This window comes from Manihot esculenta, chromosome 12 (genome assembly GCF_001659605.2).
Source record: "Manihot esculenta cultivar AM560-2 chromosome 12, M.esculenta_v8, whole genome shotgun sequence".
NCBI lineage: Eukaryota > Viridiplantae > Streptophyta > Magnoliopsida > Malpighiales > Euphorbiaceae > Manihot > Manihot esculenta.
The window spans coordinates 12,214,822-12,236,706 of NC_035172.2; the positions used below are offsets into that span (position 1 = coordinate 12,214,822).

General features: G+C 42.2%; 1 pseudogene; it reads left to right on the forward strand.

Moving 5' to 3' along the window:
* The first annotated feature begins 108 nt into the window (after positions 1-108).
* LOC110627744 lies at positions 109-4,261 on the forward strand (annotated as a pseudogene).
* Positions 4,262-21,885: the final 17,624 nt, after the last annotated feature.

Sequence of the window (21,885 nt, forward strand, 5' to 3'; positions counted from 1 at the left end):
AAATTTATTAATTAGTCATTGTGATCTCTTTTAACTATTACAATTATTTTTAACAAAAAAATTAAATAGTAAACTCTATAAAATATTAAAAATATTATAATATATTTTTCAAAACTATTCTTTAAACTAATAATTTTTTTCATAAAAACTATATACCAATTTTCCAACGGTAAAAAAATAATTTTTACCGTTTGTAATTAATAAAAATTTGTAGTCACACTTGCCAATTGGCCCATTGGCCAATCCCAAATAGAATTTCTTGCCTGCTTGGCTGCTTCCATGGGAAACCACACAGCTTTATCTGCGATTTCCTTTTCCTTTTCGAATACTGATACACGCTTAAACTGATATAATTTCCCCATGTTCCAGGCGGAATTGGTCACATAAACCTGATTTCCTAGAAGCGTGTTTTCCCTTTTCAACTGCTACTAGGAGACGACTCTATTTATACAATACATCTCAAGTTTCTGAATCCGCACTCTCATACCAAACATCAAGGATTAATTTTAGCACATACCCACGACTCAATCCATCGAGATATCTCTGCAATTGATATCTTCTTTTTCCATCTCTACAGCCATGGATAAATCTTGGAGAACTGTTTTCTTCTCGTGTTCTGCTTCTCTCCTTATGTGTTCCACCATCTTTGGCTCAAACTTGCCTGGGCCATACTTTCTCTAGCAATCAAGTATTCACTGCTTGCAGCGATCTTCCTGTGTTGAGTTCTTTCCTCTATTGGAATTACTATCCATCAAACCTCACTGCTGATATTGCTTTTCGCAAAGCTGGAGCATCCACCAACACTTGGGTTGCATGGGCTCTCAATCCTAGTGGCCAACAGATGGTGGGTGTAATAGCCCGAAAATCGGACCGCTACCGGCGCTAGGATCCAGATCGGCTTAAGGCCGCCGGGACCCGTAGCAAGCCTAATATACATCCTGTGAACCCGTTTAATCCCACACATGATCAACCATATACATAAAAATTTTGAACTTTTCTTTTTCATTCATAAACCAAACTCCACCTGTGCATGCACTAAACATAGACATTAACATTAACCCCACCTTGGAGTCCTCATCAATGCTCCAATGGGGTGACATAATCATACATTAAGTTTGGTTAAACATAATCATCATAAAACATTTAAGATCATGTATTAAAAAGGGATTACATCATACTATGGTCAAGCACATTCTATCCTCAATAACATCATTACATTACATAACTAATTAACACTATTCATTACATTACAATATCCTTCATGTCTACTACAAGCTATTACAATAACATAACTCTACTCCTGCTAACCTCCTGGTCTACCCTGTACCTGCAAACCTGGGGGTTAAGGGAGAGGGGTGAGCTATAAAGCCCAGTGAGCAGAATCATAAAACATTCAATTTAAATTTCATGCTTTCATGGAATGCAACACATCACAAAAAATCCACATCAATGATGAATTTGTCACCAATAGCCCACTACTGAATCCAATAGTGCCAGGGGCGTAGACTGGGCCTCGTTGGTCTTTCTCTTACATTACATTCATAACATAACATTCCAATATGCCAGGGGCGTAGAATGGGCCTCACTGGTCTTCCGTACTGTATCATATCATAACGTAGTGCGGCTAAAGGATCATTCAACATTCATCCACATCATCAACATATTATGCAATGCAACATTTTTGTGAATTCTAATGCAAACAACCTAGAATATCACATGGCATTCATGATGCATGTATCATGCTCAGAATTCATTTATTTATTTTGAAACATAATAAGGTATTCCCTCTGGCTGAAGCTCTAACAGACACAGAAGCAGCTGAACTCACTGCTGGGGTCCCCGGTTCCTCAAGTCCGAACCTATACAGGTGGACGCAAATGAGGGACCTAACATACATAAACGTGACTCTAAAATACTCCCCAAAAACCCCCTAAAATGTCATAAAACAATCACATAAATCATACAAAGGAAGGCTGAACAGGGCACTTTCGGCGGCAGGTTCGGCGGCCGAAAGTCCCTCCAGAGCAGAAAGTCATGCAGGTTCGGCGGCACCTTCGGCGGCCGAAAGTGCCCTCCAGAGACGATCGTCCATTTTCGGGGGCAGGCTTTGGCAGCCGAAAAGCTTGCCTTCACAAGCATGTTCGGCGGCCGAAAGCTCCTTCGGCTGCCGAACCTGGTTTCTCCCAAATGGCAGAAACTCGGCTCCAACATACACAACAACCTCCCAAACCTTCTACCATGCATTCTACTCAACCAAAACATGCATAAAAACATACATCAGCTCCTAGGGGCTTCAAACTAACCTAAACCCCAACTACAACACATCAAACATACACAAATATCATACATTGTCCACAAGTTCACATAAAACCTAACCAAGCTCAACTATCCTAAACATGCATTTCTAACTCATGAATCAACTTAAAACATAAAATGAGTTCAAGATCGGCTCTTACCTCTTGAAGATCGAGAGAGAGAGACGACCTAAACTTGGAGAACTAAGGAAAAGAGCTCCTGAGTCTTCCAAGCCTCAAAACTTGCTTAAATGCTCAAAAATCTTCAAACAAAGTGAAAACTCATGAAAATCAAGAAAGATTTGAAGGAAGAAACTCAAAATGAGCGAGGGACGGAGGAGAGCTCACCTTGGCCGAAAATGGGGAGAAAACTCGCCCATTTCGGCTAAGGGACCCCTTTATAGGTGGCTGGCCAGGCCACATTCGGGGGCCGAACGTGCCTCCGCATGCATGCCATGTTCGGCGGCCGAACATAAGGTTCGGCGGCCGAACCTGGACTTTCCTCACTTATGCCTTCGGGGGCCTAAAGCACTCCCGAAGTGCATGCATGTTCGGCGGATTCGGCGGCCGAACCTGGGTCTTCCTCCAAGGCTATTTTCATTCAAAACTCAATTTCCTTTTTACTTAAAAACATAAAATACATCAAAACATTTTATAAAAACATAATTTTATCCTTCTAGAAGTTTTCAACATCCGAGATTCCACCGGACGGTAGGAATTCCGATACCGGAGTCTAGCCGGGTATTACAGTGGGATCACAGGCTATTCTGGCTTTTCATAACTCCAGTGGTGTCCCGACTGCTTATACCACGCCAATAACCAGCTTCTCCCCATCGATGCAACCGGGGAACTTGAGTTTTCATGTCTCCAATCTTAAAGCAGAGTATTCAAATGGCGATATGATACTCTTTGCTACTCTGTACCTTACGAGTAGCTTGATATCGACCAACCAAGTGTGGCAGGAAGGTACCATGAGGGGAACTAGTTTTAATTCTCATGCCATGGATTCAGAAAACAGCGCATCAGTAGGGACTATAAATTTTGAGACTGGAGCAACAGTTGCAGGATCTGTCGAAACAAGCACTAAGAAGAATGTAAGTGATCAAAGTCAATTATCAATTTCATTATAACTAACAGATAAACATCTAAACCATGGATTGTAAAGGTGGTTTTCTATTGAAAAACTTTCAGGTTCATGGAGCACTAAACGCAGTGAGCTGGGGAGTGCTGATGCCAATGGGAATAATGATGGCCAGATACTTGAATTTGTTCAAGGTAGCAAACCCAGCTTGGTTTTATCTACATGCAGCTTGCCAATCATCTGCATATATCATTGGGGTTGCTGGATGGGGAACTGGTCTTAAATTGGGCAGTGATTCTCCTGGAATCAAGTACACCAAACACAGAAACATTGGCACAACCCTCTTCTGCTTTGCAACCCTTCAGGTAATAATATTTTGCCTAAAAAGTCGTTCGTTTTGTCTTGTTAAATTCTTTCTTTTATTTGCTAGATATAATGAAAATTACTCCAACTGAAACATAGACATATCTTCTAACAGAGGAATTGAATGCTGTGCAGGTGTTTGCTTTGCTGTTGAGGCCAAAGCCAGATCACAAGTACAGACTGTATTGGAACATCTACCACCATTCCATTGGATATGCAACCATCATTCTGAGCATCATAAACATCTACGAGGGTTTTGACATTTTAGATCCTGAGAAGAAATGGAAAAAGATTTACACTGGAATTATCATATTCTTAGGTGCCCTTGCAGCTCTATTAGAGGTTATCACTTGGATCATTGTCCTCAGAAGGAAGAAAGCAGTCACCTCCAACAAGCATGTCAATGGGAGTGCTTAGGTTACAGCTGACACTTTAGGTTATTATTTTGTGTAGAGGTTATTATTTGTGTTATGGGTACTTTGGGTTGATTTAAGAGTACATTGGCATTTGTTTCCATCTTTCACATTTGTTTTCACCTGAATCTAACATAGAAACAACAGCTCATGCTAAAATATGAGCATACTAATTTACAGATTTCTTAACATGAACTATAGAGGCTTCCACAAGCTTTGTTAATAACATTTTAATATCCTGCACTAAAAAATCAAAATATAAGCAACTCAGCATAGGTGAAGATATGGCATGAACAAGCATTAAAGCATCTGTCTCCATAACAACATGCTGCACATAATGAAATTTCAACCAGTTAAGAGCTTTTCGTGCCACCAATGCTTCTGCCACAAGTGGAAAAACAGTTCGTTCATGTACGAAACATCATCGTGGCATGAAGAAAATGACCACACTCACCCTTTAAACCCTATCCAAACCCATAACCCTATCCATGTGCAGGTATGGCTGCATCAAAATTACATTTAGTCTTATCAGCAGAAGGGGGAGACCATGTGAGAGTTGGACTCTCAGTACTTCCACAAGATTGAGCGGAAAGAATTGTAGATGAACGTTGTGCAAGAGACCATTCCGAATAGAAGGTATTAACAAATTGAATCAACTCAACCAAAGGCCAAAGGACATGTAAAGAAAAGATGAGATATAGACTCACCATGCATTTTACAAACTGGACAATGAGTAGAAGTATCAACAGTCTTTTCACCTTTACCATCTGTATCTTTACACCACCTGATTCATCAACCTCTCAATTTTAGTGCAAATATCATTTGGTAAAAGAAAAGTAGACATAACATAAAAAGGGATTGTCTGAGCAATAGACTTCAATAAATAAATAAATTTAAAAAATTCAGTAATTTTTTAATATTTTTGGCAAGATACACATTTTAGTATGTAAACTATCAAACTTAAATATGCAAATGAATATATTACTAAAAAAAATTATGCTGTTAATTTTTCAATGGAATATTGTGTAAATTAAATGAATATATATATATTTGAAATAAAATTAAAATTACAAGATGAAAAAAAGTGTTAATTAGTGACTATTTTATCATAACCTGTTTATGTTTTGTGTATCAGTAATAATAATAAATTGAATTTTGGGTTGGGAATCCGTTATTTTAATGGTTAAATTTTATTAAAAATAATTTCATGCAGCGATTATTAAAAACTTCACTAGGTAGGGATACTGATACTCCCAAGATGAGATTAAGCTAGCAAAATAAAAAGGACTTAAAACACTTTTTTTTTATATTTTTTTTATAATTTCAATTAAAGTGGGATTTGTGTTTTGAACTGAACAAAATGGAAGAAATTTGGATTATAATGGCAAATAAATAAGGGAGAATTAAAGTGGGATTTGTGTTTTTAACAGAATAAAATGGAAGAAATTTGGATTATAATAGAAATAAATAAGGGAGAATTACTATTAGGTCCCTAAGATTTTATAAAATTTATTAGTTGGTCCTATAATAAATAAAAAAGAACTAAATTGTGTTATTTATTGATAATGAAGGCTATTTTAATTAGTCTTGAGAATTATAGGGACTATCTAATGAATTTTTTAATAATCGAAGGATTAAATAGTAATTCTACTAATAAATAATAATTATTTTCTTTAAGATAAAATAAATAATAAATAATTTTTAAAAAAATAATAAATAATATTTATCTTGTATCTTTGTCTTTTTTTTTTTAGGATCTGCCTTTTTTTTTCATGTATTATTTGGATTTTCATTCCTGCAATGAAGTCAGCTCAACTCAAAGGTTGGAGACCAGGATGTGTTTTTTAAAATTGAGAGATATATTTGCTTTTGATGAATTGTTTCAACTGATAAAGAGAATAAAGATTCGAATTAAGGCTCCCTTTTATTTCATGCATAATATTTTTTGGGTAAATATCTTAATATTTTTGTGTTTGGCACATTTGGAAAAATTAATGAAATAAAAATATTTTTTTATAAAAAAATAAATTATTTTAAGAAAAATGACTTATTTTTTTTTAAAAAAATTATTTATTACACCATATATATTTGTTAATATGTTTATCTTATAAATTAAAATTAAATAATAAAAATAAATTATTTTATTAAAAATATTTTTATGAAAAATATTTTTCAAATATAATTTAATGTTCCGAAACAAATGGAGCGTAAGATTTGAAAGAAATTGCTTGGATATTTTGATTGTTTTCTATCTGGTACTGAAAAAAATAGAGGGAATGAATGACAATTAAGATTTATTGAACAAACGTTACAAATGGTATTTCGGTCTCGTTAAATAATGATAAACTAATAGAAGTTTGATGGAATGATGAAATCATCACGTTTAAAATATAGTTGAACAAATTTGTTAATTTTAACATAATTTAGGATTAAAAGTAATTTATTTAATAAAATATTATTAATTTGTTATACAATATATATCTAGTAATTAAAAATATAATTAGTTTTTATGCATATATAAATTTATTATCTAATGTTGAAAATAAAACAATGACGGGATTGGAATGGAGCTATGTTGTGATTGCTTTAATAAAGTTGTGCTGTGATTGATTCAACGAAATTGTGCTATGATTAATACACCTGCAAGATAGAGAATGTGAGGTAATTGGCACCTATGGCAGCCATTCCAAAACTCAAGACAGTATGAGGAAGAAAAGAGCGAGTATAATATTTAGAGTTTAAGAGTAGTTGTGTAATAGAATAGTGTACCTTTGCTTCTTGATCATTCTCCTTTTATACTATAAGAAGATGGAGATAAATATAATATTTCTTGATAATCCGACGATGATATGGCTGGCTCGTTGGTAAGGGATTTTTATCGGCTAATTGGTTGAGAATTTCATGATCGCAGACGTAAAAGGGATCTGATGGATTGTAGCTGTTGACGATAACTTCCTTATAGAGACTCGCCCTGAAGTTGAGAGGGTAAGTCTGTCTGACCTGAGACCGACCTGTACTAAGGCCGATCTGAAGTGCCTGGGTCTTCTTTTCTCTCGGTTCCAAACACCATGGTCGTTCGGGCCTTCCTTTCTACGGGTGGAACCGCATATTGACTTATCAAATCATTGACATGTGACCCTGTCTTATTGTGACAACTCATTGCCCACTTTGGGCGATTGTTATGAAATATCGAAGGTTCCCTATTGCTCTTCGATTCTTTAGATTCGAAAATGATAATTGTCTTCATGATCTAGGGTATGTGGTTTGTTTATCCTGTCTGAGCGTACGATATCCTTCCTTTCTTATTACTTGCCCTGCCGACCAGTCAGGTCCAAAATCTTATCTGATAAAAATTAATCTGAGTGATATAGTAATGCTTTACGGAGATTCTGGGCTCTCTCTAGTACCAATTAGCTCTGAGGAGTATTTGGACATCTTCTAGCCCTTACGAGCTCCTTGGCCTTTTCCAACCTTATCGATCTTCCGGACATTTTTCAGTCCTGACGTACTTCCAAGCATTTTCTTGCCTCAACAAGCCCTGATGAGCTTTTGGTCATTTTCCTCCTTGCGGATTTCACTTCGAGCTTCCGAGAATTTTTCAGTCCTATCGACCTTCTTGTCATTCTCTGACCTTAACGAGCTTCTAGGCATTCTCCAGCCCTATCAAGCTTCCGAGCATTCTCCAGCCCTGACGTGCTTCTAGGTATTGTCTAGCCCTGATGTGCTTTCGGGCATTCTCCAACCCTGATGTGTTTCCGGGCATTTTTCAGCCTTGACAAGCTTCTGGGCATTCTCCAATCTTGACAAGCTTCCGGACATTTTCTAGCACTTGCGAGCTCCTTGTCCTTTTCCAACCTTATCGAGCTTCCAGGTATTTTCTAGCACTGACAAGCTTCTGGGTTTTTTTTAGCCCTTACGAGCTACTTGCAAACTTCATTTCCTCACTTAGCAGCCCGTCCTGCCTTCGTTGATCATCAAAAAGTCTCGCCCACCTAGAATGGGTCTTCCTTTTTCGTAAGAATTTTTAGATTTCGAGGAGTGATTGTAAGAGCAGCGACACATGCTTGTGGCTCTCTTTTTGAGATGGGACTAATGCTTTTGGTTGCGTGACTTGGCTCATACCCGTCTTATGGTCTAGGCATCAAATGTCTTAGAAACTTATCGTAAAATGGGACTAACACCCTGTAATACCCGGCTAGACCCCGGCATCGGAATTCCTATTTTTTCGGTGGAATCTCGGATGTCGAAAACCTCTAGAAGGGTAATGTAATACCCGGCTAGACTCCGGTATCGGAATTCCTACCGTCCGGTGGAATCTCGGATGTCGGAGACCTCTAGAAGGGTAGAGGCATGTTTTATAAAATGTTTTCATGTATTTTAATGTTTTAAAGTATGAAACTAAATGAGTTTTTGCATGAAAATAGCATTGGAGGAAAACCCAGGTTCGGCCGCCGAAAGTCAAGTTCGGCCGCCGAACATGCATGCGTTTTGGAGGCACGTTAGGCCCTCGAAAGCATGAGTTAGGGAAGTTCAGGTTCGGCCGCCGAAAGTCAAGTTCGGCCGCCGAACATTTGCATGGATGCGGAGGCACATTCGGCCCCCGAACGTGGCCTGGCCAGCCACTATATATGGGGCACTTAGCCGAAATGGGCGAGCTTTCTCCCATTTTCGGCCACAGCAAGTTTCCGACTTTCCCTTTGCAACCCTAGTGTTCTTCCTCCAAATCCCCACCATTTTTCTTGAGTTTTAAGCTTGCATTAAAGGTTTTGAACTTTTGAAACAAGTTTTGGAGCTTTGGGAACTCAGGAGCTCATCTTCTTGGATCTCCAAGTTTAGGTCGTCTCCCTCTCGATCTTCAAGAGGTAAGAGCCGATCTTAAGCTCCTTATGTGTTTTTAATAAGTTTTATGCTAGATCGATGGGTAGAAATGCATGTTAGGTTATATGTGGAGTTATGAGTTAACCTTGATGTCTTGGACAATGTATGTTGTTTTTGTGTGTTCGAAGTGTTGTAGTTGGGGTATTTGATGTTTTGAGGCCCCTAGGAACTTGTATGCATGTTTTAACTGAGGTATATGCATGATTGGTGAGTTTGGAGGCGAAAATGCATTTGGGAGCCAAGTTTCTGCCCTTCGGCAGAAACCAGGTTCGGCAGCCGAAGGCACTTTCGGCCGCCGAACATGGCTGGTGAGGCAGGCCTTTCGGCTGCCGAAGTTGCCCCCGAAGGGAGACTTTCGTCTCTGTCTGGGACTTTCGGCCGCCGAAGGTGCCGCCGAACATGCATGAGTTTCGTCTCTGTCTGGGAGTTTCGGCCGCCGAAGGTGCCGCCGAACCTGCCTGACTTTCGGCTCTGGAGGGACTTTCGGCCGCCGAACCTGCCGCCGAAAGTGCCCTGTCCAGCCATTTCTTGCATGTTGTTATGTGATTGTTTCATGATGTTTTAGGGGGTTTTTGGGGAGTATATTAGAGTTATGTTCATGTATGTTTGGTCCCTCATTGGAGTCCACCTGTGTAGGTTCGGACCCGAGGAACCGAGGACCCCAGCAGTGAGCCAGCTGCTACAGAGTTTGTCAGAGCTAGCCAGAGGTGAGTGGAATAAACCTTAAGTTTTAAATAAATGAAATATGAATTTTGAGCATGATCCATGCATCATGAATGCCATGAGATATAATAGGTTGCTTGCATTAGTATTCACGAATATGTTGCATTGCATTTATGATGTTAATGTTGATGTGGATTGGTTATTGGATGATCCTTTAGTCCTCCTATGATATGATTGATGTTATGGCATGTTATGGTATGGAAGTCCAGGTTGTACCCATTCTACGTCCCTGGCACGATGTAAGAGAAAGTCCAGGTTGTACCCATTCTACGTCCCTGGCACAGTTGGTCCATATGATATGTTATGATAAGGGAAAGACCGGTTGACCCATTCTACGTCCCGGCACAGTTGGACCTATGTAGAGGACTATAGGTGACAATACCATCCGAGATGTGATTTGTTCTGATGTGTTGCATTCCATGAAAGCATAAAATTTTAATATAATGTTTTATACTATTCTGCTCACTGGGCTTTGTAGCTCACCCCTCTCCCCTAACCCCAGATGTGCAGGTACAGGGTAGATCAGAAGGTTAGCCAGAGTTTTGAAGTATGTCTTATGTATGTAATAGTTAGTATGTGGACATGACAATTGATGAAATGTAAAAATATTCAGAATGTTATGTAATGAGGTTATTGAGGATAGAGTTGTGCTTGACCATAATGTATTGTTAATCCCTTTTGTCTATACATGATCTTATGTTATGATGTTTATGTAAACTAACTCAACACAGGCTGTTTGCCTTTAAGGCTTGATGAGATCCCACAGAGGGACTATGTTATGTATATGTTCAGGGTATGCACAGGTTGAGTTAGTTGATGACAGTATGTATGAGGAAAAGTTTTAATTTTTATGTATGATTGTTGATCATGTATGGGATTGAACAGGTTTACAGGTTACATGTCAGGCTTGCTACGGGTCCCGGCGGCCTTAAGTCGACCCGGATCCTAGCGCCGGTAGCGGTCCGATTTTCGGGTCGTTACAGAATGGTATCAGAGCCCTAGGTTCATATGGTCGGACCTAGAGTGTCGGGCTCATAGATGTTATAGAAGGTCAAGCACAATAGGAAGGTCATGTCCACTAGGATAGGATGTTGAGTCCTGTCTTGCATGATGATGTGAAATGCCATGACTTTATGCATGTGCATTAATGATATGATATACTATGTGATGTATGTGATGAGGGTTCATGTGTGCTCACATGAACCATATGATGCTAATGTTTGTATGTTGTGTACTGTTTTCAGAAAACAGGATGAGAGGAACTCGTCGATCTGCACGGTTGACTGGAGTGCCACCTGAGGATGAGGGCACGAGCGCCCGTCCTCCTACATTGCCTAGGGCAATGTCTTGTAGAGCCAACAGAGAAAGAGTGTCAAGGGACCCTAGAAGGTCTTTTGATGCTAGCAGAAGGGGGACTGATAGAGGAGGAAGTTCTTCAGATGTGAGGGAGGTTATGGAAGAGGATCAGAGGAGGGATGGGAACCTGGATGTGAGCATGCAGGAAGAAGGGACAGGGGAGTCACAGGGAGGCGTTCAGGCCTCGGGGTATGGTTTTCCACCCCATTATCCACCCTTCCCACAGGGTTCAGGGTATCCGATGGGAGGTACATCGGATTACTCCAGCTTTCACCCCTATCCTACCTACATGCCTTATCCACCTTTCTATCCACCCTACACACAGTACCCAGCTTATCCACCCTCACCCTTCTATCCAAACCCGGCAAACCCCACCTCGGGAATGCTGCACCTCCACCTCCGCCACCTACAGAACCAGCAGCCCCAGTTACTCAACCTCCTAGACCTAGCTCAGTTGATGGGAGCAAGGTAAAGATGACAGACTACCTCAAGTTAGATGCTCCCAAATACAAGTCAGGGGATGACCCCTTTGAGTATCTGAGAGTGGTGAAGACGATAACTGATGAGCTAGGGGCAAGTGACAGTAGGGCCATTCAGATGGCAGGGTTCACTTTAAAGTGCAAGAAGGCACGGGAATGGTTCAAGTGTTATGTGGACCCGAGACTAGACGGTATGACGTGGGAAGAATTTGCGAATGAGTTCGCTGGATGGGCTTTTCCGGACAGTTCTAGAGAACTGAAAATGATTGAGTTTGAGCAACTGAGGCAATCAGAGCACATGAGTGTAGAGGAGTTCACGGATAAATTCTTGGAGCTATTGCCTTTTTCAGGGCAAGCTCTAGATTCAGATACGAAGAAAGCCAAGAAATATGTTATGAAGCTGCATTCCAGGTACTCCTCGTTGGTTCAGTCAGCTGAGAGAGAAAGTTTCCACACTGTGGTGGATATGGCTCGAAGAATGGAGGCAAGTGCTATAGTTGAGGGGTCAGTGAAGCAGTCAGTGACCCAGTCTTCAGGGGTTAAGACCCCAGGCAGGGGAGGACCAGGGTTCTCTTCTCAGAGTTCAGGCAAGAAGAGGTGGGATAACACCACCAGGAAGTCGAAGAAGAATAAGTTTTGGAACAAGTTGAAATCCGGTTTGGGATTCGGCGGTGGCTCGAGCTCAGGCTCAGATGGTACAGAATGTCAGAGATGTGGAAGACCGCACAGGGGAGTGTGTCGAGCTGGGACTAACACATGTTTCAGATGTGGACAGGAGGGACACATGGCTCGGGATTGTCCTAGAGCACCTTTTATGGGCCAGCCCCAGCAGACAGCTTCTGGTAGTGTGGCACAGCCAGCAGTTCCAGCCACAACTCAGGACAGTGGCAGAGGTAGAGGGAGAGGGGCAGCCTCTTCTTCTGGTTCCCGAGGTGAAGGTCCATCAGCTCCAGCCAGGATCTTCACCATGACACAGCAGGAGGCTAACACATCCAACACCGTGGTGTCAGGTAATCTCGTCATTGGGTGTTCTGATGTGTATGCATTAATGGACCCGGGTGCATCTCATTCATTTATTGCTCCGAGAGCCGTTGAGAGGTTGGGTCTGATAGTCTCTGGGTTAGAGTGTCCCCTATGGGTCAGTGGACCCAAGTGTGACCCGTCAGTGGCAGTGTCAGTCTGCCAGTACAGTCCAGTTTTTGTAGAGGGAAGATGCCTCTCCGCCGACCTTGTGGTTCTAGATTTGACAGACTTTGACGTCATTCTAGGGATGGATTGGCTATCTACCCATGGTGCTACCTTGGACTGCAGGGACAAGGTAGTCAAGTTCAGAGATCAGGACGGGTCAGAGGTCGTCTTCAGAGGAGACAAGAGGGGTACACCTAGAGGTCTGATATCAGCTCTTCAGGCTCGTAGGTTGCTTAGGAAGGGATGTCAGGGGTACTTAGCTCATGTGAGAGAGCTAGACAGTCAGGTCAGGGAGCCAGCCTCGGTGCCAGTTGTCAGAGAGTTTCAGGATGTCTTTCCTGATGAACTTCCAGGTTTACCACCTGCTAGGGAGATAGAGTTCGAGATAGAGTTGGTACCTGGAGCTAGACCGATCTCTATCCCTCCCTACAGGATGGCCCCAGCAGAGTTAAAGGAGTTAAAAGAGCAATTGCAGGAGCTGGTAGAAAAGGGTTTCATCCGACAGAGTACCTCACCTTGGGGTGCTCCGGTCTTGTTTGTGAGGAAGAAGGATGGATCCCTTAGACTTTGTATCGACTACAGGCAGTTGAACAAAGTCACTACCAAGAATAGGTACCCATTGCCAAGGATCGATGATCTATTCGACCAGCTAGCCGGAGCAGGTTGTTTCTCCAAAATAGATCTAAGATCGGGGTACCATCAGCTAAGGATAAGGGATGAGGATGTGCCGAAGACAGCCTTCAGGACCAGATATGGGCATTTTGAGTTCCTTGTAATGCCGTTCGGGTTAACAAACGCCCCTGCAGCATTCATGGATCTCATGAACAGAGTATTTAATCAATACCTGGATCACTTTGTTATTGTCTTTATAGATGATATCTTAGTGTATTCCAGGAATGCAGAGGAGCATGCCCATCATCTGCGGTTGGTCTTGCAGACTTTGAGGGAACATGGCTTGTATGCCAAGTTCTCTAAATGTGAGTTCTGGTTGAGGAGCATTTCGTTCTTGGGGCATGTAGTGTTAGAGAATGGTATTGAGGTAGATCCCAAGAAGACAGAAACTGTGGCTAACTGGCCTAGACCCACTTCAGTGACAGAGATTAGAAGTTTCTTGGGTTTGGCAGGTTACTACAGGAGGTTCGTTCAGGACTTCTCAAAAATAGCAGCTCCTCTAACCAGACTAACCAGGAAGAGTCAGAAGTTTCTGTGGACCGACCAGTGCGAGGAGAGTTTCGAAGAGCTTAAAAAGAAGTTGACTTCAGCACCAGTGTTAGCTCTGCCATCTAGTGGAGAGGACTTTACAGTCTTTTGTGATGCGTCCCGTGTGGGACTGGGTTGTGTACTGATGCAGAATGAGAAGGTGATTGCTTATGCTTCTAGGCAGCTGAAGAAGCATGAGTTGAATTACCCCACACACGACCTTGAGATGGCAGCAGTAATCTTTGCACTCAAGATGTGGAGGCATTACCTCTATGGAGTGAAATGTGAGATCTTTACAGATCATAAGAGCCTGCAGTACATCTTGAGTCAGAGGGATTTGAATTTGAGACAGAGGAGATGGGTGGAGCTGCTGAGTGACTATGATTGCAAGATTCAGTACCATCCGGGTAAGGCGAATGTTGTGGCAGACGCCTTAAGCCGGAAATCACTCGGTAGTTTATCCCACATATCGGCAGAGAGGAGGCCAGTGGTGAAGGAGTTCTATAAGCTTATTGAGGAAGGTCTACAGATGGAGTTATCTGGTACAGGTGCCTTGGTGGCCCAGATGAGAGTGGCACCCGTGTTTCTAGAGCAGGTGGCTCAGAAACAGCATGAGGACCCGGAGTTAGTAAAGATTGCCAGGACTGTTCAGTCAGGCAATGATAACGAGTATAGATTCGACAGTAAGGGGATCCTCCGCTATGGGAGCAGACTATGTGTACCAGATGACATTGGGCTAAAAGGAGACATTATGAGAGAAGCTCATAATGCGAGATACAGCATTCACCCCGGAGCCACCAAGATGTATCAAGATTTGAAGAAAGTTTATTGGTGGCCAGCGATGAAGAAAGAAGTGGCACAGTTTGTGTCCGCCTGCGAAGTGTGTCAGAGGGTGAAGCTGGAACATCAGAAGCCGGCTGGAATGCTTAACCCGCTACCTATTCCAGAGTGGAAATGGGAGAATATAGCTATGGACTTCGTAGTGGGGTTACCGGCGACGTCCAACAGATTGGACTCCATATGGGTGATTGTGGATAGACTCACCAAATCTGCTCACTTCATCCCTGTCAGGAGTGGCTACTCTGTAGACAAGTTGGCGCAGGTATATGTGGATGAGATCGTCAGGTTGCATGGGGTTCCTGTTTCGATAGTGTCAGATAGAGGGCCCCAGTTCACCTCCAGATTTTGGCGGAGTCTGCAGAATGCCATGGGTACTAGGTTGGATTTCAGTACTGCCTTCCACCCCCAGACCGACGGACAGTCAGAAAGGACCATCCAGACTATCGAGGATATGCTCAGAATGTGTGTGCTGGACTTTGGCGGTTCTTGGAGGCAGCATCTACCTTTGGTGGAGTTTGCCTACAACAACAGCCATCATGCTAGCATCGGGATGGCTCCATATGAAGCTTTATATGGGAGGAAGTGCAGGTCACCTGTTTGCTGGGAGGAAGTTGGAGAAAAGGCCTTGGCAGGGCCTGAGCTAGTAGAGATTACCAGCAGGGTGGTACCCATAATTAGAGAAAGGATCAAGACTGCTGCAAGCAGACAGAAGAGCTATGCAGACGTCCGCAGAAGACAGTTAGAGTTTCAGGAGGGGGAGTTGGTATTGCTCAAGGTGTCTCCAATGAAGGGAGTGGTTCGCTTCGGGAAGAAAGGTAAACTAGCCCCACGATACATCGGACCCTTTGAGATCTTGCAAAGGATTGGGAATGTGTCGTACAAGCTGGATTTACCTGCTTCGATGGAGAGAATCCATCCGGTTTTCCATGTTTCAATGTTGAGGAAGTTTGTGTCAGATCCGAGCAAGGTTCTTAGTGAGCCTGATGTGGAGGTCCAAGAGGATCTCACCTATGTTGAACAGCCAGTGCGGATCATAGACACCCAGATCAGAAAGTTAAGAAACAAGGAAATCCCGATGGTGAAAGTCCTATGGAACCACCACAACTTGGAAGAATGCACTTGGGAGACACGGGAGTCCATGCTCCAGCAATACCCTCATCTCTTTTAAGGTTAGATCCCTATGTGTTTATGTGCTTATATATGTTGTGTTGTTTGCTATGCATGTGCTAGTTGAGGAACATTCGGGGACGAATGTTCTTAAGGGGGGGAGAATGTAATACCCGGCTAGACTCCGGTATCGGAATTCCTACCGTCCGGTGGAATCTCGGATGTCGGAGACCTCTAGAAGGGTAGAGGCATGTTTTATAAAATGTTTTCATGTATTTTAATGTTTTAAAGTATGAAACTAAATGAGTTTTTGCATGAAAATAGCATTGGAGGAAAACCCAGGTTCGGCCGCCGAAAGTCAAGTTCGGCCGCCGAACATGCATGCGTTTTGGAGGCACGTTAGGCCCCCGAAAGCATGAGTTAGGGAAGTTCAGGTTCGGCCGCCGAAAGTCAAGTTCGGCCGCCGAACATTTGCATGGATGCGGAGGCACATTCGGCCCCCGAACGTGGCCTGGCCAGCCACTATATATGGGGCACTTAGCCGAAATGGGCGAGCTTTCTCCCATTTTCGGCCACAGCAAGTTTCCGACTTTCCCTTTGCAACCCTAGTGTTCTTCCTCCAAATCCCCACCATTTTTCTTGAGTTTTAAGCTTGCATTAAAGGTTTTGAACTTTTGAAACAAGTTTTGGAGCTTTGGGAACTCAGGAGCTCATCTTCTTGGATCTCCAAGTTTAGGTCGTCTCCCTCTCGATCTTCAAGAGGTAAGAGCCGATCTTAAGCTCCTTATGTGTTTTCAATAAGTTTTATGCTAGATCGATGGGTAGAAATGCATGTTAGGTTATATGTGGAGTTATGAGTTAACCTTGATGTCTTGGACAATGTATGTTGTTTTTGTGTGTTCGAAGTGTTGTAGTTGGGGTATTTGATGTTTTGAGGCCCCTAGGAACTTGTATGCATGTTTTAACTGAGGTATATGCATGATTGGTGAGTTTGGAGGCGAAAATGCATTTGGGAGCCAAGTTTCTGCCCTTCGGCAGAAACCAGGTTCGGCAGCCGAAGGCACTTTCGGCCGCCGAACATGGCTGGTGAGGCAGGCCTTTCGGCTGCCGAAGTTGCCCTCGAAGGGAGACTTTCGTCTCTGTCTGGGACTTTCGGCCGCCGAAGGTGCCGCCGAACATGCATGAGTTTCGTCTCTGTCTGGGAGTTTCGGCCGCCGAAGGTGCCGCCGAACCTGCCTGACTTTCGGCTCTGGAGGGACTTTCGGCCGCCGAACCTGCCGCCGAAAGTGCCCTGTCCAGCCATTTCTTGCATGTTGTTATGTGATTGTTTCATGATGTTTTAGGGGGTTTTTGGGGAGTATATTAGAGTTATGTTCATGTATGTTTGGTCCCTCATTGGAGTCCACCTGTGTAGGTTCGGACCCGAGGAACCGAGGACCCCAGCAGTGAGCCAGCTGCTACAGAGTTTGTCAGAGCTAGCCAGAGGTGAGTGGAATAAACCTTAAGTTTTAAATAAATGAAATATGAATTTTGAGCATGATCCATGCATCATGAATGCCATGAGATATAATAGGTTGCTTGCATTAGTATTCACGAATATGTTGCATTGCATTTATGATGTTAATGTTGATATGGATTGGTTATTGGATGATCCTTTAGTCCTCCTATGATATGATTGATGTTATGGCATGTTATGGTATGGAAGTCCAGGTTGTACCCATTCTACGTCCCTGGCACGATGTAAGAGAAAGTCCAGGTTGTACCCATTCTACGTCCCTGGCACAGTTGGTCCATATGATATGTTATGATAAGGGAAAGACCGGTTGACCCATTCTACGTCCCGGCACAGTTGGACCTATGTAGAGGACTATAGGTGACAATACCATCCGAGATGTGATTTGTTGTGATGTGTTGCATTCCATGAAAGCATAAAATTTTAATATAATGTTTTATACTATTCTGCTCACTGGGCTTTGTAGCTCACCCCTCTCCCCTAACCCCAGATGTGCAGGTACAGGGTAGATCAGAAGGTTAGCCAGAGTTTTGAAGTATGTCTTATGTATGTAATAGTTAGTATGTGGACATGACAATTGATGAAATGTAAAAATATTCAGAATGTTATGTAATGAGGTTATTGAGGATAGAGTTGTGCTTGACCATAATGTATTGTTAATCCCTTTTGTCTATACATGATCTTATGTTATGATGTTTATGTAAACTAACTCAACACAGGCTGTTTGCCTTTAAGGCTTGATGAGATCCCACAGAGGGACTATGTTATGTATATGTTCAGGGTATGCACAGGTTGAGTTAGTTGATGACAGTATGTATGAGGAAAAGTTTTAATTTTTATGTATGATTGTTGATCATGTATGGGATTGAACAGGTTTATAGGTTACATGTCAGGCTTGCTACGGGTCCCGGCGGCCTTAAGTCGACCCGGATCCTAGCGCCGGTAGCGGTCCGATTTTCGGGTCGTTACAGGTAAAATGTGTTTTTTCTAAAATGTTTCAGGTGTTTTAAGGTTTTAATTAAGAAAGAAATTGAGTTTTTGAAAGAAAAGCACCAACGAAGGAAAGCCAGGTTCGGCCGCCGAACATGGTGCAGTTTAGGGAGCACCTTTGGCCCCCGAAGGTGGTCTGACTAGCCACCTATAAAAAGCCCCATGTCCGAAAATGGGCGAGTTTTCTTCCCCATTTTCGGGCAAAGGTGATTCCATGCCCTTCCATGGTTAGTTTTGATATTTTCCTTCAAATCGTTCATGTTTTTTATGAGTTTTAACTTGGTTTTGAAGATTTTTGAGCTTAGAATGAAGTTTTGAAGCTTGGAGACCCCGGAGCTCGATTTCTCCCATCTCTGAGTTTGGATCGTCTCTCCTCTCGATTTTCAAGAGGTAAGTGGAGATCCTACCTTTCTTTTATATTTTTATGTAAGTTTTGAGGGGTTTTAGAGAGTTTTAATGCATGATTAGTTTAGTTGTCAAGGGTTAGGGTTTATGTGAGTTTAAGGATGAAATACATGTTTATTGTGTTGCAATGTAATGTTGTTGGGGTATAGGTTAGTTTTAAACCCCTAAATGCTTGAGGATGTGTTTTTGCATATTTCTTGCATGAGTTGGTTTGATTGGAAGGTTTGGTTAGCTGAATGAGGGAGAGAAGCTCGAGTTTTGCCATTCTGGAAGAACTCAGGTTCGGCAGCCGAAACCATGTTCGGCCGCCGAACCTGCCTGAGGAGGCAGTTTTGGCTGCCAAACCCTGCCCCCGAAAGTTTGGACTTTCGGCTCTGGAGGGGACTTTCGGCCACCGAACCTGCCGCCGAAGATGACTGAGTTTCGGCTCTGGAGGGACTTTTGGCCGTCGAATCTGCCGCCGAAAGTGCCCTGTTCAGCCTTCCTTTTCATGCTTTCTATGACTGTTTTGTGTTGTTTTAGGGGGTTTTGGGGAGATGTTTAGAGTCGTGTTAGTATTTGTTTGGTCCCTCATTTGAGTCCACCTGTGTAGGTTCGAACCTGAGGAACCGAGGACCCCAGCAGTGAGATAGCTGCTTCAGAGTCTTTTCAGAGTCAGCCTGAGGTGAGTAGAATGGATCTTTATGTTACCAAGTAAATAAATGTTGAGCATGTTCATGCATCACGAATGCCATGATATATATTAGGTTGTTTGCATTAAAATTCACGAATATGTTGCATTGCATATTATGATGTTGATGTGGATGGATGTTGGATGATCCATTAGTCCTCTATATGATATGATGACGATGATACGGTACGAAAGTCCAGTGAGGCCCATTCTACGCCCCTGGCACATTGGAATGTTATGTTACGTTATGTTAAGAGAAAGACCAGTGAGGCCCATTCTACGCCTCTGGCACTATTGGAATGTGTAGAGGGCTATTGGTGATAAGTCCATCCTTGATGTGATTTGTTTGTGATGTGATGCATTTCATGAAAGCATGAATTTTAATATATTGTTTTACTATTCTGCTCACTGGGCTCTAGTAGCTCACCCATTTCCCTTAACCCCCAGGCTTGCAGGTCCGGGATAGACTAGGAGGTCAACAAGAGTAAAGGTTCTATGGATGTAATAGTTAGATGTGGACATGAGAAAATAATGAAAGATAATGTAATGTAAAGTATTGTATTTAAATGTTAGGAGGTTTAGTATTGTGCTTGGCCCTAATGTTATGTTAATTCCCTTTTGATACATGATCTATACGTAATGTTTTAATGAATGTAATGTAAACTAAGCTTGATGTATGTAATGTTGACCCAACTAGATCATTTGATGAGGGCTCTAGTGCGGGGTTTTTATGTATTCAGTATTAGTGCATGCACAGGTTAAGCTTGGTAGATGGAAAGTTTAAAATTTTTATGAAAATATATGATCATGTATGGGATTTATCAGGTATGACAGGTTGTATGCTAGGCTTGCTACGGGTCCCGGTGACCTTAAGTCGATCTGGATCCTAGCGCCGGTAACGGTCCGATTTTGGATCGTTATACACCCAGTTGGTCGGCCCAACATATATCTGCCTTGCGGCCTGTCATGAAATGATGTAGAAACATCTTGTAAAGTGGAGCTAACACCCGGTCTTCTTGCCTGACGGATCCTCAACTTACGGCCTAGTTTAGCGGGACCAATGCCTGGTCTTCTGACCTAACGGATTTTTGACTTATGGTCTTGCTTAATGGGACTACATTTGGTCTTCTGGCCTAACGGATTTTTGATTTACGACCTTGTTTAGTGGGACTAACACCTGGTCTCCTGGCCTAACGGATTCTCAACTTATGGCCTTATTTATATGGCCTGACAGATTTCTGAGTTATGGCCTAGAAACTTTTGTTTATATGGATCCAACACCGGTCTTCTGGCCTAACAGATTTTCGACTTATTAGCCTAGAAGTTTTTATTTATATTTTTGTGGTCCAACGCTTGGTTTTCTAACCTAATGAATTTTTGACTTATTGGCCTAGAAGCTTTATATTTCTGCCATCCAATGTCCAGTCTTCTAGCCTGATAGATTTCTAACTTATAGTCTAGAAGCTTTTGTTTATATGAGTCCGACGCCCGGTCTTCTAGTTTGATGGATTCTCAACTTATTAGCCTAGAAGTTTTTGTTTATATTTTTGTGGTCCAACGTCTAGTTTTCTGGCCTAATGGATTCCCAACTTATTGGCCTAGAAGCTTTTGTTTATATGGGTCTGACACCTGATCTTCTAGCTTGACGAATTACCGACTTATTGGTCTAGAAGCTTTATATTTCTACGATCCAATGCTCGGTCTTCTGACCTGACGAATTCTCGATTTATTAGCTTAGAAGCTTTTGTTCAGTCTTCTTCATATCCTCGCCCCTCTAACTTTCGGTTTTGCTTTTGACCCGTCTTTTTGTCCTCTCTCACTGCTTGGACCTCGTCATCCAACCTAATGTATTTTTGAGTTTTGTCCATTAGCTGTTAGTACATAGCAGCTGGGTTCTTGATTAGGGAATCCATAAACTTGATGTTGCATGTCCCTTTCTTTAATACTTCACATGTTATCTCATGATTTAATTCTTCCACCTGTATTGTTTCTGCATTGAAATGTGAGATAAAACTCCTTAAAGACTCGCCCTCTCCTTAGCGAATCTTCTACAAGTCAGAGGATAGTTTTTTGGGAGATATACAAATAATAAATCAATATTTAAATAATGTAGCGAACTGCATAAAATTTTGAATCGAACCTGGGCTCAGATGTTAATATTATTTCTGAGCTAAATCTGTGAGTATTGATGAAAATACTCGACACAACACAAAATTATTGACATCCTGAAGCTGCATGGGCTTCTGGGATCTGCTGTTCCATTATATTTGTCCAAGCTAGGCAGCTTAAACTTAATTGGAAAAGTTTTGCCAAAATTTTTTCTGAAAGAGGCAAGGTATCCTCCATGCCAAAGTCCTCCTCTTGTTCCTTTTGCTACCTTTGAAC